Here is a 15,576-nt window from a genome sequence, read left to right as displayed (position 1 = left end):
CATAAATACTTAAAGCCACGGAGAATATCTAGCACCAAGACAGACCGCCTAACTTCTACTTCTAGACCTGGCTCTCGCAGGGTGCAAGTGTGGCGCAAGGTGCAACAGACTACTGATGGATTCCATAAAAAGTGGCATGTTTTTGTAAACTATCAAGTTTGCCTCTACATCGGTAGGTTGACTACAATGCAAGCCCCTACCTCTTCTTCCTCACAGCAAAATGTTTACATGTGGTGCACGAAGACACTCTGTTCGATGGGACAAGGTTACTGGTGCAAGAGTTTTTCTTTTAAATTCTTTAAATTTGGCTTGAACATACCATTTATCCTTCCCTTTTTCTTTCCAATTATACCAGTAACATGTTGATGTGCTGACAGCAATTCTAGGAGCGTTTCTTAAATAACAATCTGAAATACTCTCACGAAATCTTGTTTTTGTAGAACTCAAAACGGAAAAAAAAAATTCACGCATGTGGAACCAAACATAGCAATAATCTTAGCAGCTTCTCGATGTAGCTTAGAAAAATCTTCCTTTGACAAATTCTTGTAGAATTTTTGAATTGTAATATAGATCTTAATGGTTATAGTCGTTTACAAATTTATGAATTTGACATGCAAATCAGGAGGCACACTTACAACTGCTATCAAAAGGGCTTTTACAAACACACAACTGCTATTGAAAGGGCTTTTACAAACACATCTAAGAATTGACTGTAGGTCAGTAATATCCTGTAACAGAAAGAAAAGAGTTTCTAATTAAGAAGTAAGTTACTTTTTAAATATATAAAATTGCTTTGAAGAACATAAAAGAGACATGTTGTCATAAACAGGTATTATGGATTGATGTTTCTTAATGTAATATTACGCTTCTGCACTTAAAAGATTCTGCTCTTTTTTTTTTTTTTTTTTTTTTTTCTTACAGTTAGTGATATACCGGTACTCTACCTGGAATCTGTTGCTAAACTCTTTCAAGGGATTGTTAGAACCTCAGCGTACTTTTCAAAGCGTGCTCCTTCTTGCACAGATGCTTTGAAACAGAACCATTGTAATGTTTTGATTAAAGTACTTTTTAAAACCTACGGGGTCTTATTAAAATTTGTAATTTATATTTCGCGTACCTAACTCGAGAGAGTGAGCCATATTTTTTCTCCGTAAGGTTGTTTGTAAGCAGTTGAAATTTCTGTTGCAAAGCCTTTATTTTGCTGACCATGTTCTTGATGGAGACTTTCATTTTTCAGTAACTTGTATACATTCATTTACCCTCGATCAGAACGAAATAACATTCCGTATGACCGCATGCATAGTTGAAAATAAATATCTGCCTATTCTGTTAGGATCTTTAAAAACTCCACAGTACAAAACAGCTGACATTTTTTTACATAAGATATAAGCAGTTCTTTGCAGCATTCTGAGATCCATAATTTCCATAAACATGTCCCTTCGCCCTCTATAATTATCCATGTCTTCTCACACAAACCCACCATCAACAACATTACGGCCAATATTTTCCTGTGTATCAAAAGCAATATTAGTGTAACGATCTCTGCTTTCACTGAAATTCTATATCCTAGTCCTTGTTTAATGAAACTAACCTTTCCGTATCATCATTCAGTGAAACATAGTTAATTTTCAGATTCACGATCACAAGAAAACGTCTAGCTGCCATCATGTCAACAACAGAATTTGTTGGTGTTTTAGAAGCGATACACCCCAGCGTCAGTGGGTAGGGTCTGATGAGTCTAGTGTCAGACCTAAGATGAAATGCTAGTTAATAGAGCAAACGCCTGAAAAGCCTTACATCTGATATGTTTTTGACATTTTTGACATGCTCCATTGGTGAAAAATATCTAATTCCCTCCATGGGAATTTAGAATTTTCCATATCTTAATATGATCGATTAAAACTCGATAGATATATGCATCAAATGAAAGATCGATGCTTCGTATGTAGATATGTCTTACTACATTTGTAATCAGTCAAGAAATATTCACTAGATAGAAGCACAAATCAGACGCTGCTACGTGCGTGCACTCCACGGCAGAGAGCGTTGGGGAGTCTGCGTGCAGTGTACGGCACTTCACGTCGAGTGATTAAAACTTTACAAGCTTAATTCTTTCATATGGACTTCTAGCGTAGTGTGTTTTTAGAGTATTCTGTAAACTTCATGCATTGTTTTCAAGACTGAAGAAGGCTAATAGAACCGAAATATGTACCTTTAATGTGTTTTTACTTAACATTTATTGTGTTGACCAAGGTGGACTAAATACCTTTTTTTTTTTTACAGGGATGTTGGACATGAATGATGTGGGACATGTGTCATTATGACAAGTGCCAGAATGGCTATGCCTGCCGTCATGACTGAAATGACCTCCACCCTGGTGTTGCTGGACCAGTCGGCACAACTGAGTGTGACAGGAGGTTTAGTCTTTGCAGCAAAAAGTGAAAATAAGGACAATACAAAGGTGAGTAGGGACAAGCCGCACTCCACGTAAATGCAGTATCGTATGAGGTAGTCTCCCTTATACGACTTTTCAGGGCCCAACGTGTACTGACACTGTTAGATATAACAGACATACTTGTTTTACCATTGTTACCATGTGGCAGCCAGACACATAGTGCACTGTTCAGTTGTAAATTTTTCTGTCAAGATTTTATAGTTTTTACAATTTGGAATTGGAAGGGAGTCGGCTAGATTTTAGGTTGAAAGGTATCCAGAACAAGAAGAGAAGCGCTCGTATGCATACACTTTTTGGGCTGTAGTAAAACGGACTCAAGTCAAGCGATTTGTGTCGAATGTAAAGCCAGTGAAACAGGCTTGTGCGAAATTCAGATAGATCCATTGTACTGGACATGGTAGACACAGATCCACGCACCAGTACACTGATTGTCGCTAGAGACTTGAACATGGCGCACAGCACAGTGCATCACACTATAAACGAGTCGAAAATCCATCTGTATTGCATGCACATGGACCAAACATTTTCGGGAGAGAAGTCTAATCGGCTAACCTTTTGAGTGGAGATTGAACTAGCTCGTCAACTTCTTAAAAAACTCTTCATGGAAAAGTCAACATTTTACAGCACAGGTTTGCTGAATCGTAAACGCAACCACTACGATAAATGATACTATTTCTCAACTCATTGCCTTTAGTATATCCCCACAAATCTTATAAATACCAGCATCTTTCCTAGTTTTTAAATTTTGTATCTTGTTATGAACATCTTCAATGTCATAAGTAAATTTCAGTACTTCTGATAATGTTTTGTACATATCATATCATATGTTGTGTAATAATTAGGTATCTTAAATCCATTTAATTCAATACTTAGACTCGCAAATACTACAATTTTACAAGGACTGATCAATCTACACTTCTTTTGTTTTTAAGGTTACAACAAATACAGTTCACAATAAAACATGACCAACATCAAAACATCAAATATCCCGACAACTTCATTAGTATTAGTCACCTCCTCCATCTGGACCGAAAAAATGTCATAAAGACGGAACATGCTAAAAAAAACGAGAAACATTAACGATTTTAAATTTAAGGTTTGGTTTGAACGTAGAATAATTGATGAAAATAAAGAAACAAGTGTTTACAATTATAATTAATGAAATAGGTAAAGAAATAATACATTTTAAGAACAATAACATAGAAAAACATCAAGGAAAAGCGTTCTTAAAGACTCAAACTTATACATCTCGCTTACAGTTATGTTTAAAGTTATTGTAGGAATGTCCAACATCTTCATAATCTATTAGCTTCATGTCCCATATTGATAATTCCAACGATCACAAGTATAATGATTGGACTTTCCACCTGATCAGTACTATTATTTGTTATGAGGTACTTAAAACCTTTTACATTACAGTACCGGTTTTGACCTTATTGTAGAAGTCAAAGTATGTTAAAAACATCTTCATAAATAAATACTAGTCTGCAGTGAGACGCTGAACATAACTTCCAGCAACACAAAAAAACCTTGAATCATGCCCCGTTATGTCATGCGTTTTGTTTTTTGTGATAATTCTCTTAATTATTCACAAACCAACAGATGCAAAGGTAATACACCTGCAAACAATTCCATGGTAACTCGAACAAAAATTGTGGATGATAACCGGAAATAACAGATGAGAAGTGTGGTCACTACTTCCACTCGGCAGCAATATCTAAAGGGCAATGACCTCGGGCTATGTTATGAGGACAGCAGATTAGAATACTACAGCTGGGGCCTATTCCACAAAAGTATGGTCTTGTACATTACAAGTTACTAGTGTGGGTTCTTGTAATGTATGGAGTTGTACATTTCTGTTCCACAAAAGATTGATAGTCTCTTGTATATTACCAGTGAATTGTTACAAGTTTTACAAGTGACGACATATCAATAAACATACTACGTCATAGCATGAATCAGCTGTTTATCTTCGTATTCCATTCATTGAATTAGGTTATGCTTGCCTCATTTATCGTAATATCGTATTTTACTGTAACTTATGCAGCAAAGATTGAAAGAACTAATATTCCTATGAATTTTTTAATGCTACGATGTTATTTTTCAGTTTATTTCTTTGATGATAAGAAATTACTCCGTTATTATCACCCATTCTGTTCTTCCGCGATCCTCGCGTATGTTCTACGAGAGTCTTGGTCTGTCATTAGGAATCAGATGCCGCTAATACCGATATTCGGCCGCCAAACTTAATTGTTACGAAATTGCAAACTCTGCATGAATTGTTAAAATGATGTCAAGAGAAACAAAGTTATTCATTTTGAAGGAAATAGAAGGTAGGAAAGATATTTGTTTCGGTGGATTCAGCGAGAGTCTGAAAAAACCAGACAAAATAAATGGTTGGATGGAAATATTTGACTTGGGAAAAGTTCATGGAGCTTTTGAGGGGAAAAGTTGGACGTATGTAAGAGATATTCTGCTCATTAATGATTCCAGGAATGTCCTTCTTGGAATATGTTTTTTTCAGTATTTTCAGGCCAACAAACAATTTGAGGAAATTTCATATCATTTATTGCAGCTACCACAGACCGAAGATTTTGCCATCCCAAGCCAATGTAATGTTGTTAGTAAATGTTGTTTAGCAGAGAGATTTATTTCTGTTCGTAGGATATTTTAAGCTATAGCCAATATCTATCAAAAGTTCTTCCAATTGTACTGTGCTTAACCTAAAACGTTCATTTTATTCAAATACAGTGTTAAACTGGAAGTTTATTCTTTCCCTGTACAGACGATAGTTTTCATTTTCATCACCATCACTATCACTACTGCTAGACCACATATTTATCAAAATGTATCCAAAATAAGCGTATTTAAATAGCACTAGTACATTTATATATTATTGTCCTTTCACTGGTAGAGAATTCTTCTCAATTCACTAGTAAGTTACAAGTACTAGTACTTTTGTGGAACACGCCTATAAAAATTCACTAGTAATTTGTAAGTATGGAGTAGTAAAGTACAACTGTAGAGAATTCTTTTGTGGAACAGAAACTCTGGTATTTGTACAAGTTACTAGAGAATTTACTTGTAATATACAAGACCATACTTTTGTGGAACAAGCCCCTGAAGGGCTCCCCCGAAAAATGTTGTATCATCCATTTCAGTAATTTTACAGGAGAGGCATAAAACTAAATAATTCACCCAGTCACATGTTTGGATGTTTTATTGAATAATTTACAATTACTGATGAATAAAAATGTTAGTAGTGTGCCACTCAACTAATTTACAAGTATTATGTGGCTACAGTGTGTGTCCAAAATAGCAAAAACTGTGGATATTCATACATCAATACTTTACTCACTTATTCACATGTCAAATTGAAGTAGAAGTCCCTGAACTGAGGTTCAAGGAATTCGCACATGCTTAATAAGTCCTTTTTCTTCTCTTTTTTAAGCGGCAAAGGCTCCTGGTACACCGGTGTAAGGCTTGAAAATGGGACCACAATGCATTTTTTTGTGTGCTTGGCTGTTCCCACGTTTGATAAAAAAATTATAATTTTATTATGGACCACCTATTCAGTACATCATAAGCTAATGTGGATCCTTATGAAATTGTCAACATGGTACTTGTTTTGCTCTTTTTAGTGAGCATCTTCAGCCAATTAATATTTACTCAAGGTTTAATAAGATCATCAACATATCCTATTGAACTAAAATATATCCTTTACAAGCATGAGTGACAAATCTTAAAAAATATTTTACTGATCATGTGACAATAAAAAGTTATGTTTTAAGCATAAACACAATTGTCTAAAATCTTGGCATTAACATTGTTTTTTAAAAAACTTTTAGACTCACTCACTCGTATAATACAAGGAGCACTAACGGAGCAACAAGCAGTTATCACGAAGTTGTAACACTAGACAATTACGCAGCAGCAGGAAGGATATATCAACAAGCTCAATTCGAAATCTGCGGTGTTCATTCAAATTCTACTTCACATTGAACATTTTCATTTTACAAACAAGTTCATTTAAGAATAACAAGACTGATGTAATGACAATAATTTGGATTTTTAGCCAATACATATTGTATTAGTGTTACTCCAGTAATATTGGGAATACGACAATGGTTTATAATACAGGCTTCATAAAATCGTTAAATATACAATGAATGTTCACGGACAATTTACAGTTCAAGAATATTGAATCAACACAGTTAGACAGATCTCATACAAAGGTTTCAAATAGAAGGTTAGTAGATGAGTTTCGTCTAAAAGTTTTCTCGAATTTTGCAGTACGACATGGGGCAGAAATTGGCATAAATATTATTTCTTTATTATTTGGATACCAATCCTGTGCAGTTGAGGGAGTTGTTTTGTTTCAAGCGTCACTTTATATTGCCCTTGATTCACCATCGCCGGCCCCGTGGTGTAGGGGTAGCGTGCCTGCCTCTCGCCCGGAGGCCCCAGGTTCAATTCCCGGCCAAGTCAGGGATTTTTCTCTGGACCAGAGGGCTGGTTCGAGGTCCACTCAGCCTATATTATTAGAATTGAGGAGCTATCTGACGGTGAGATGGCGGCCCCGGTCTCGAAAGCCAAGAATAACGGCCGAGAGGATGCGTCGTGCTGACTGTTGTAAACAAGATAAGGTTTACAAGAACACAACTTATTTATTTGCTTCACACAGAATTCTACAGTATGTACAGGAATAAAACAAAATTGTCTTGAAGCAAGTAGATGATTAATCTTGAGAGAGTTTCTGTTTCTATGCACTATGTACACTCTGAATGTATTTACACTCACTGTTATCTTGAAAAGATAGTTCTTGGGAAAGATATAGTTTGTGATAGTTGAAAACTATCATTTGCACTAGCATAGATTAGCTAAGAGAGTTCCTTCTAACTTGAATGTGTGAGTTCATAAGCTTGTACTAAATGAAAGCTATGTTCACAATTAGAGAATCTAATGTGTGTGTCGGAGCTTGAGTGAGCTTTGGGATGTGTGGCATACAACATCGGGGCTCGACATGGATGAAGGAACGGGAAAGCGGAGTAGTGATCTGAGGTGAAACCTCATACTACCAGAATTCCGTCCACCTGGTCGAGACACATTTTTAAGAGGAGTAGCCTCCGTGTTGGACGTTCAGTGTATTCTGGAGCAGGACACTGGGGAGAATCCTGATGAGTGACAGACAGGGAGCTCCTTATATACTGCACACGACGTAACAGACACGCGCACTGAAGACTGCGCGTCGAGTCTCGAATGATCCACGCTTGCGTGCGTGCGGCTGGCTGGCGCTGAGCGAAGGGAGCGGAGGACATACAACACCCTCCCCTCCTAAATACGCCGATGCGGCGTGAAGCGGCGGCTACGATGCTGGGCAGGAGCTTCTGACGTCTCTGTTGTATTGTCCGGAGCTGTGACTGGGCGGAGTGGCGCTGCATCGTCCTGAAAGGAACCCATGGTTATTAAATGGTCTAAAGCTCGTTCAGCAATAGATTTATCTGGCTTAACAAGAGAATCAATAGCCGGATATGGACGGTAGTGCAGGCGTATCTGGTCCTGGTGGCGGCAAATGCGTTTCTCAGCAGTCCGAATCTCGTAGAGACGATGGCCCAAAGATCTGCGGATGACACCAGGTAACCAGAGCGGGTTTGACCTGAATGTCCTTATGTAGATCCTGTCGTTGACGGTGAACTTTGTTGGCGATGTCTTAGGCTGGGCCGGAAGAGGCTGCAGCAGAGAAAGTAAAGTTCTGTGAGGTCGTCCATGGAGCTTTTGTGTGGGAGTGACATTATCAGCGCCGGGCAGAGTTCTGTAGTTGCTTAAGAGTTGTAACAATGCTTGGTCTTTAGTTAAGCCTGAAGAGACAGCTTTTTTCATACTTTTCTTAAAAGTTTGTATAAAGTGTTCAGCTTCACCATTAGATTGAGGGTGAAAAGGTGGTGCTGGAATATGGCGAATGCCATTATATGTACAGAAGTTCTTAAAAGCAGTAGCTGTAAATTGCGGTCCATTGTCAGAAATTAGGACTTGAGTTGTAAATATTTTCTGAAGAGCACGAATGGTAGCTTCTGTAGTAGTAGTCGAATGCATATCCACTACATGGGGAAAGTTCGATAGAGAATCTATGACGATGAGCCACATGGAATTGAGGAAAGGACCTGCGAAATCGATGTGAACTCGTTCCCATGGAGAAGTAGCAGGAGGCCATGAAGCTAGATCAGAAGACGGGGCATTCTGATTAATTTGACATTGTTCACAATGGCGGATGAGCTTTACGATGGCGGCATCAATACCAGGCCAGTAGCAGTGTTGACGTGCCAGTTGCTTAGTGCGGGATATACCCCAATGACTTTTTTGTAACAAGTCGAGAACTTGTGTCTGTAGACTAGGTGGGATAACCACTCGGAAGGTGGTGCCGGTTTCAAGGAGTATAACTCCGGCACGAGTCGTAAAACGATGCTGAATACGATGATAAGGCGCAAGGTGGGCAGGAAGTTTGTTCTGAAGGGGCCAACCATTGCGGATGTAAGTACGTACCGTAGCAAGTGTACTGTCCTTATCCGTAGCTTTAGCAATGCAGGTAGCGTCAATAGGAAAGGTGGATACAGTGTCTTCGAGTTCTATGTCTAACTGAAGACATTCGGATTCTTGAGAATCGAAGGCGGTATCAGGACCGACTGGTAAGCGAGAGAGGGCATCAGCATTACAATGCTGGGATGTGGCACGATAGGCGATCTGATAGGAATAATCAGAAAGGAGCATGGACCATCTTTGAAGCTTTCTGAGGGAATGCTCGGGGATCTTATTACCAGGATGGAATAAGTGTACTAGAGGCTTGTGATCCGTAATGATCAGGAAATGGTTGCCATAGAAATATTCATTGAAACGGCGAATACCAAAGATGATTGCTAAAGCATCTTTTTCTATCTGGGAGTACCGACGTTGATGCTCATTAAGTGTCTTCGAAGCAAAGGCGATGGGGCGTTCCTGTCCGTGACGATCCTTCTGGGAGAGAACGGCGCCGACGCCGTAATCTGATGCGTCAGTAGCTAGCGTGATGAGCTTGCCAGGCTGAAAATGAGTGAGTTTAACAGCTTGAACAAGGGTTTTGTTGATCGTTTGCCAGGCCTGTTGGCATTGCGGAGACCACTGAAATTTAACACCTTTTTTGCGTAAGGCGTTTAATGGAGCTGCAACTGAAGCGAAGCGGGGAATGAACTTGTTATAGTAGTTCGCTTTGCCTAGGAAGGATTGGAGCTGCTTGATGTTCTGTGGTACAGGCATGTTTACAATCGCCGAGACATTCCGTTCACTAGGTTGAATGCCGTTTTTATCGAGGATGTGTCCCAGGTAGTGAACTTGCGGCTGAAAGAAAGTGCATTTAGCGAGATTCGTTCGTGAGAAGGAGGCGCAGATTATGGAGATGTTCTTGATGATCTGCGCCGGTCACAATAATATCATCAGGGTAGTTAGCACAACCGGGAATGGAGGCAGTGAGTTGAGCTAAATAGCGCTGAAAAATAGCCGCTGAGGAAGAGACGCCGAACGGGAGGCGCTGGAGCTGGAGCAGTCCGATAGGAGTGTTGAGTGTGAGAAATTGCTTGGATTCTTCGTCTAAAAGTAGCTGTAGATAGGCTTCTTTAAGATCCACTCTAGAGAAGAATTGTCCACCAGCTAGACGACGGAATAAATCCTCTGGACGGGGAATTGGAAATATATCTGTGTCGATTTGTGCGTTGATCGTAGATCGGAAATCACATCAAAGTCGTACATTGCCATCAGGTTTCTTGATTACAACTAGTGGAGTGGCCCATTGACTGGAATTGACTGGTACCACTATTCCAGCTTCTACCCATCTTTCTAACTCCTTAGTGACCTGGTCTTGAAGTGCCAGGGGTACTGGACGTGCTTTGAAAAAGCGCGGCTTAGCTCCTGATTTGAGCTGTATGTGAGCTGTATAGTTTTTGGCGGTTCCGAGCGTAGAGTCAAAGACTTCAGGAAACTGCTCGAGGAGAGCCGTAAAATCAGAAGTAGGTTGCAAAGTAGATACCACATTGATATTGTCATGAATCTGGAAGCCGAATAAATTAAAGAGATCCATGCCCATAATGTTCGATGCGGTGTAGTTGTTGACTACGAGTAGCGGAATGACCTTCCGAATTCTTTTATAACTGGCTGGAAGCGTGATTTGGCCTTTAATGTCAATCTTCCGTTTGTTAAATGTAACAAGCTGGATGTCAGCTGGTGAGCATGAAGGTGAACCTAAGTCGTGATATGTAGCCAGGTTAATGATAGAGACAGGTGATCCAGTGTCTAACTGAAAATCGACAGAGCGATCAGAGAATGATAGAGGAACGATGATCTTGTGAGAATTCTTGGTGGGAAGAATAAGATTTATCTGATCAACTTCCATGTCCTGTCGGGGCTGTATATGCTTGGGGCGCGCTGCAGGAGTCTTAGCAGGCGGAGCGAACTCTGACATACAGTCTTGATGTGTCCTACTTTATTACATCGTTCACAAGTGGTTTTGAAAAAACGACAGGCACGACGTTCATGATGTTTGAAACATCCTCTGCAGGAAGGCAGGAGTTGCGACTTACTCTTAGAAGTGGGCTTCCTTGGAGAAGAACGAGGGGGAACCGGGCGAGAATGCTTGGCAGAGAGCGACTTGGCTGCGCGGTTCAAGGTAGCAGAGGACTGGCGGGCTGGAGTAGAGACTTGAGCGACTTCGTGTTTAGAAGCTATTTCTGCCGCAGTCTTGGTAGTAAGTTCGTATACCTTAGCAATACGCTGGACCTCTTCTAAAGAAGGGTTACTCTTCTTGACAGCGTCAAAACGAACTTTGTCCTCAGGAGTATGCAGAATGACCATATCCCGAATGAGGGAATCGGTATAGGGCGTACCACAACCGTCCTTGGAACATATAAACTGGCAGGGTTTAGCTAGACCTCGCAATTCCGCTATCCATTCAGCATGAGTCTGATGCAGTTGCTTCCTGCTCTGAAAAAATGTGTAGCGAGCGGCCACTATGTGCGGGGCTTTAGCATAGTGTTCAGTGATATGGGCCAAGAGCTTTGCGAACGGCACTTCAGAGAGTTGCTCCTCTGGACTTAATTTTTGTAGTAATTCGCACGTAGCATTGCCAACCGAACTGAGAAATAGTGCACGTTGGCGCTTGTCATCCGTGACGGAATGGCATATGAAATGTTGCTGTAGGCGGCCGAAATAGACTGACCATACTTCCTTAGCCGGATCAAAACCAGAGAACGGAGGAATTGCTGAGGGCTGTGTAGAAACAGAAAGAGTTTGCATAGCTGTGAGCAATGCCGCTTGTTGTTGCTGCATGAATTGCTGTTGTTGCTGCTGTAGAGCTTGCAATACGGCAGCTAGCTGCTCGGCTGTAGCCATGTTGAGATGCGCGAGAGAAAAGAACTTGTCTAGGAGCGTGTACTAAGCTGGCTGTAGGCGAGATCTTCACCGGAACAGCTGGGAGTGTGCCGAACAGGTGCTGCGAGCGAGAGAGAGCCTTGGAATGTCGGGTGACTGTCCGTAGTTCGACGGAGGCTAATATTTGCACTGTAGAAAAGGTTAACTGCTGGTAGAGGCTGTACAGGTTCCATTGTGGAGTGGTGATAGTTACGGAGTATAGTGTCACTGTGCCAATGAGTGGACGATATCCTGTAAGAGTTTGTTGCCCTGTCGCGAATGAGTTGACGACAGAATGTAATCAGTTTTGTACCTCGTTTCGAATGAGTGGGCGACGCACTGACCACTGTTTGACTTCGTCGCCAATGTGTTGGTGACAGATGGCACGTAGTTTTTTTTTTTTCTTACCTCGTCGCCAATGAGTTGTGTTGTAAACAAGATAAGGTTTACAAGAACACAACTTATTTATTTCCTTCACACAGAATTCTACAGTATGTACAGGAATAAAACATAACATTGTCTTGAAGCAAGTAGATGATTAATCTTGAGAGAGTTTCTGTTTCTATGCACTATGTACACTCTGAATGTATTTACACTCACTGTTATCTTGAAAAGATAGTTCTTGGGAAAGATATAGTTTGTGATAGTTGAAAACTATCATTTGCACTAGCATAGATTAGCTAAGAGAGTTCCTTCTAACTTGAATGTGTGAGTTCATAAGCTTGTACTAAATGAAAGCTATGTTCACAATTAGAGAATCTAATGTGTGTGTCGGAGCTTGAGTGAGCTTGGGGATGTGTGGCATACATCATCGGGGCTTGACATGGCTGAAGGAACAGGAAAGCGGAGTAGTGACCTGAGGTGAAACCTCATACTACCAGAATTCCGTCCACCTGGTCGAGACACATTTTTAAGAGGAGTAGCCTCCGTGTTGGACGTTCAGTGTATTCTGGAGCAGGACACTGGGGAGAATCCTGATGAGTGACAGACAGGGAGCTCCTTATATACTGCACACGACATAACAGACACGCGCACTGAAGACTGCGCGTCGAGTCTCGAATGATCCACGCTTGCATGCGTGCGGCTGGCTGGCGCTGAGCGAAGGGAGCGGAGGACATACAACACTGACCACACCTCCCTTCGTAATCTGCAGGCCTTCGGGCTGAACAGCGGTCGTTTGGCAGGCCAAGGCCCTTTCAGGGGCATTAAGTGCCATGAGGAGTGCTTGTGTGAGTAACACAACAGGACCTCTTCCTAACGTCTAAAGGACTTGCACACACGCACCAGCCATACATCCAGAATCCAGTGAACTGCTCTTCAACCTTACACTGAATAACCTCAAAAAAGCTCCACAGGAAAACATACAACAAGTTTATACGGTCATGTATTAATCCGTTATCTAACAAATCTTGATCAAACTCTCTAACAGCATTCTTGCCATTCCACTATAAGGCACCTAAATATTGATGCTCATTCTTCTAAGAAGTGATGCTGATCTATAGAATATTTAGTCCTCCCCAAAAACCATATAAGCTGAACATGTTTCAATGTCCTACAAATATAAAATTAATATTTAAATGCTATGGCTTCAATAGACTACAATGCCATCCCAGTATCAGCATTTCCTCCATTTGACAGGATATGAGTAAGACATCTCATCGAAACTTCAAGACATGTTCGACCAGTTGAGTTCCAAAATGTACCATAAGTTTGTATATATTATGTAAATTGTGTAAAAATAGTTTTTAAGAATAGTTCTAGCACATGTTAATCTCCAGTAAGTTGTAAAAATATACAGATGATTTAATCCCAATTGCATCCAGCCCTTCTCATTACCGACATTAAGAAAGTTGACAGTCAATATATTTCCATTAAATGTGAACAAGAGTAGAATGTCACATTAGAACTTTAAAACATGGACGGCTTGATCACTTCTTTGCACTGTTATATAAATAATATTGACTATGATTATTCCTAAAATAGCATCCACTCAGAGCTCTGACTTGGAGATAGAATTAATGGCTGATGATGCCTGTAATGCCAGGCGAAACATGTACCATACTCAAACTGAATGTAATGACATTGTTATAATCATAAAGATTCAACCAGTATTGAATAGGTGGTTTCAATAAATTAATGTTTAACATTTAATATTACGGTCAAAATGAAAATAATCACTTGTAATGCTAGACTTTATCTTTCTTTATTCGTGTCAGAAGTATCAACTTTACTTACAGATATTTAACAGAAAGCAACAAGATATCTACATTCCTACTATACAAATATACAAGTCCGTTATACAATCACAGATAGAGCAACAATATTCGAGAGCTAGATGATGCTTGCTCAGAATTGGGCGACGTCAATAGCGTTGGGGGAAGCTGCAATCAAGTCTTTCATAGTGCACATTGAAGGACATAAAACACACTGACATAGATGTTGGATCGTCTGCTGCTCTCCGCAATCACAAAGTGATGAATCACTTGAGATGCCCCACTTCCGCAGATTTACTTTTGTTCTGCCGACTTCTGTACGGAGTCTGTTAAGGGCTTTCCATACTGTCCACTTCTTCTGGTGTCCACATGGAAGACTTTCCTTCGGCTCTATCCAGTTGGATAGGTGGTGGATTCTTTCTTTCCACATTGTGACTCTAGCATTCTCTGCTTTCCCCTCAAGGTTATAATCAATATATGATTGTGAAAATACTGTATTTTCCAGAAGTGATGCCTCCTCCAACCATTAGCAGTAAAGTTCCTGTAATTTTTGGCTACTGGAACCTTTGATTCTTCATTCTTTCTGTGAATTTGTTTGTTTGTTGGTCTGCAACTCTTGATGCAGGGTTCCTCAAGTTCGGTGTAATGTTCTTTCGGGTGATGGAATTCTCATATTATTTAAAATTACTGCCATATCTTTATTCGTTACAGATCTGTTTTCTTTAATTATTTTTATTAATCCACGTTCATCTCTTGGTAAATTGACCATTTTCCAACCACAGGAACCTTTCCTCCTAGCGCTCAAAGTCAAACCCTTCTGTAACTTATCCTTTAATCTTCGGATTGACTGTCATGAAAGATAGCGTTTTGGGTATATTTCACTTATGCTATAGTTCTCTTTTGTTAAAAGATGAGTTAATACAGGCTTTTGTTCATCTGTCAATTCTTTGAGCTTGCCCATATCAATATTCAGAAATTTTACTGAAAATTTTGACCTACTGAGGGAACTGCGGGAACTTACTTGAAATTTTTGACAGAAGCTGTGCCAATGAACTAAATCACAATAACTTCACTAAAAGCAACTTCACAGACTGCACTGATATGCTGACACTCAGCTTCAAGACATTAAACAGTGGACAAAACTATTTCAGGAAATAGATATCTCCAGACTACCTTGTTTCTTTGTTGCATTTTTGGCAGTCTTAGAACTGGATAACAAACAGGATTACTATTATTAGTCATCAATAAGTGAGTGATGTATTCCAAGTGTTAAACGACCATGAATTTGACACGAAATATGGAAACCAAAAGCATAGAGAATGTTTTACATCTTTCCTTGGAGGTGGCCTAATAATCTGGCCAGAAGCACCAGTCTGCAGAATTGTGAAAGCAATAGGTGACATCCTTTCTCACAATGTTGCATGTTGGTTGGTTGACTGTGGTGAAGTATTTGGCATATTCACTGAACCTGGTGGTATT

General features: G+C 40.0%; 1 long non-coding RNA gene across 2 annotated transcripts in view; it reads left to right on the top strand.

Annotated features, from left to right (window-relative positions):
• LOC136872547 (uncharacterized) overlaps window positions 1-15,576 on the top strand; it is a 38,724-nt gene that overhangs the window by 4,556 nt on the left and 18,592 nt on the right. For both annotated transcript variants that reach the window (XR_010859947.2, XR_010859946.2), the window contains exon 2: window positions 2,284-2,461. This is a non-coding gene — a long non-coding RNA (uncharacterized lncRNA). The remainder of the gene's footprint in view (window positions 1-2,283; window positions 2,462-15,576) is intronic.

Source organism: Anabrus simplex, chromosome 4 (assembly GCF_040414725.1).
Source record: "Anabrus simplex isolate iqAnaSimp1 chromosome 4, ASM4041472v1, whole genome shotgun sequence".
Classification (NCBI taxonomy): Eukaryota; Metazoa; Arthropoda; class Insecta; order Orthoptera; family Tettigoniidae; genus Anabrus; species Anabrus simplex.
This window is presented reverse-complemented; position numbering and strand designations above follow the sequence as displayed.